The 3376-nt window shown below is 33.0% G+C and overlaps 1 long non-coding RNA gene across 5 annotated transcripts; it reads right to left on the reverse strand.

Moving 5' to 3' along the window:
* Positions 1 to 405: 405 nt before the first annotated feature.
* Positions 406 to 2607, reverse strand: LOC130735321 (uncharacterized). 5 transcript variants are annotated; one of them, XR_009018392.1, is made up of 6 exons: positions 2315 to 2607; positions 2085 to 2195; positions 1755 to 1845; positions 1409 to 1646; positions 1003 to 1062; positions 406 to 857 (listed from the first exon to the last, which is right to left on the reverse strand). It is a non-coding gene; the product is annotated as an uncharacterized LOC130735321 (long non-coding RNA). The 5 variants fall into 5 exon arrangements; XR_009018391.1 differs by having other exon boundaries at positions 2276 to 2607; XR_009018388.1 differs by having other exon boundaries at positions 407 to 649; positions 719 to 857; positions 1755 to 2195; positions 2276 to 2607.
* Between the last annotated feature and the right edge of the window lie 769 nt (positions 2608 to 3376).

Here is a 3376-nt window from a genome sequence, read left to right on the forward strand (position 1 = left end):
TTGTAACTCATTTGAACCAAATAATAATTTATATACTTTCAAGGTAAATAGAAGAAGGATATAGCATGATATTGATGGGAGAACTGAAACCGTAAATAGAATTTTCAGGGGGGAAAAAGATATTGGAAATGTTATTTTTTCATCAATATCATATTTAATTTTTAAACCTTCACCTTCAAAGTGAAAAAAAGAAAAAACAAGGCCTCAAATGAGGAAAACCAAGGCTCTCTGCCAGCAACAAAGGAGCAAGGCCAGAAGGAGGCACAGAAAACTGCACAGCCTGTACAGAGGGCAGATCAGCACTAAAGGACAACCAAAAGGGTAGAGTTTATTTTGATTAAGAAATTAATTTCTATAGGACAATGCCAATTTAAAAATGTAAAATCAAAATGACAACAAACCCAAAAAATATATCAATAAAAGTTTCAAACACTAACTCACGGAGTACATGCTTCTTATGGATTGAATAAAATTGACATAAGACTTTCTCATTTATGGATTAAGTTGTACATGTGTGCCAAATGAAGGGGAGTACTATATGAGAGATTCTGAAAGCTACAATTTTTATACATTGAGTAATGGATCTGAGTGAATTTTGTGCTAACATGGTTCTCTTTAGATGCACAAACGGTCTCCATTGAAGTATGTTCTGCAGAATCAAATAGAACATGTTATGCAGAATCAATGGCGGATTTTAAACATAAAGGCAAGTACAAACCCGGTTTCCAAAATTCCTTGGGTTTCAACTTGAGCAAGGAGACAACTCTGAATTCATGAGTTCAACAACTCTCTGAGATTCGATGGAATCCAAAGTAGAGTCACCTTTACAAGCAGACTATGTTGCTTTGTGGCAAAGTCTGAGATTGAAAAAATGAAGTGAATTATGTAAGTAAAATGCAGAAATGAAGTGGCAGTACACACATCATTTTAAGTCATTAATTTTAAGAACAATTTCATGTGAAAATAAAATAGTGAAACATGTAAAAATAATCTAGCATTTACCTTTGGGACTCCACAATAAACTGGTCAATACTTGCAGCTCCATATTCCATCTATTTGTACCTTAAGAGGGAAGGAAGAATGAGAATGGTCACTAAGATGTAAAATAAATTTGAGCGAAAAAGAAATACAATGCACAAAGCAGCATAGGTCGATAGTTGATTAAAAGTGAACTGCATTATATACCCTACAGTGCTATGCTTGCTATGTTTTTTATTTTGCCGAGTTACACAATTTGAGAAAGCCTCAAGTGGTAGGAACAGAGTTGGAGAAGAGAAAGTTTCCCATCAAGTGGTTCAGTATAAAAGTGCAAAAAGAAAAAAAAAAAGGAGAATCATTTATCAGGTAATGTAAAATAAATTTCCAATACATCAATCAAGTACTTTATTTCAACTAATTTGTAACTTACAATTAAAACCATTGACCTCAAAACTCTCTGAAAATTCAGGACATTGTGTTGATTATCACCACATCAGTAGTTGAGTCCAAACTATCTCACAAAAATCGTCAGTTCCTAGACCGGTGCATATGTTCCTTGTGTTGGCTGGATTGGAGGAGTGGAATAACAAAGTTTCCTAACTGCATCGTCAAACAGCTTCAAACCACTACTTTCCATTAGTATCCTTTAATCGATGCAGATACTGGACCTGAAACACAACCAATAGAATCAGATTCTATGGATGTATTTAATTTTGTTATTCATGCTATGTAGAAAATAACATACAGTTTTCAAACTTAAAAGCAAAGTTAAATACCGAATTAAGCGCCAGAAGAAACACCACTGAATCCTTGGAGCTAGTACATGTACTGATACCTAGCTTCCACCTAAGCTCCTAGTGTGTAAGTCTGAAACGAAAATAAGTGTATGGGCTACACAGGATAAATCTGACCAAACAGATTGAAAGTAGAATGAATCTAACACTGTATTAGACAGAAAAATGAATCTAACACCACAGATTAGTGTTCTATTACGCCAAATTTCCAATCTTCTCTCTCAAAGGAAAATGCTATGTGGTTTTAATTCAAAGCAACGAACAATATATCTATGAAAATATAGGCATCCTCTTGGAACAAATAATATATACATGAGAGCATATGTTAAGCATGACTGAAAACATGAAATCAGTTAAATCCATGGCAGTAGAGGTCTCCTTCCAACACATACCATAAGAGTCACATCCGGAGAAGTAGAAGACCTGGAGAAGAAGAAAAAATATTAAAACTTTAGAAGATAGAACATTATATCTCACTGGTAAGAGAAGGGGAAAACGTGTACATGCACCAATTGAGTTCTACATTTTGCATAAGAACCAACCCATTATTGAGCTTTACATTTTGCAGAAGAACCAACCCATAAATCTGACGAAAGGAATGAAATTAATTAACTACAGTAGCTTCACCAGAGATTTGAAGATCAGTTCGCTATCTGCAGCATTAACAACCACGACAGAGGGAACGCACAGGGGAAATATTGTAGGTGAGAGAGAACGATGGTGGAGAATTCATAGCGGCTGCCCAAACTTGAGCGTCACATGGACGCGTTTAGGTAATTAATGGATGTAGAATGAATTGATGAATTGAAAGCCGAAACGGAAGCTGTGAGGGGAAAATAAGAAACGGAAGCTGAAAAACGAAAACGTGCAATAGTGAAATGCCGAAGGGAAACAAATGGTCAAGGTTGAAATCAACGGCCAAGATTTGATCTCTAACTAATTACATTGGGATTTACTGAATTACCCATCCAGAAACTTCAATTCATGTATCATCATTTATTGATTTACTAAATTGCCCTTAAAGCTGCATAAACTTTGCTTTTATATATAGTATAGATATAGATAGATAAATAGATGACCAATATATGCTATTAAGTAAAGTTTGTAACAAATCTAAGACCTTTTGATCAATATATAGATAATTTTTTTAAGTCGTTTATATCTTTTGAAAAACAAAATGAAAAAAAAAATTGACCGTGTATTTATATTAGTTGAGAGATTTGAAAAAAAAGGTATATTCTGATCGTTTTTTTTTTCAAAGATGTACTTATATAATTATTGTTTCTCAATACATGTATGATTATTGGGTTATGATTTTTTTTTAAATTAGTATCTAAATATTTATTTTTTGACACAATCTAAATCTTAAAGGAAATCTTTTCTAATTTGTGTAAATATTTATGAGATCGTGAAGAGAGGATATTTAGAAATAATTCTATGGGTTTGTTACAAACAAATTTGTTTACATGTATTTGAACTTCCTTCTTGTATCATAAAAGAATATTTAAACAAACTTAGCTGTTTGAAATAAACAAAAGAGGAAGACCTTAAAGTCTTTTGTCAATACATTATAGTTCTTGAAGAACTATATCATTATCATTATA

The sequence above is a fragment of the Lotus japonicus genome, chromosome 2, assembly GCF_012489685.1.
Source record: "Lotus japonicus ecotype B-129 chromosome 2, LjGifu_v1.2".
Taxonomy (NCBI): Eukaryota; Viridiplantae; Streptophyta; class Magnoliopsida; order Fabales; family Fabaceae; genus Lotus; species Lotus japonicus.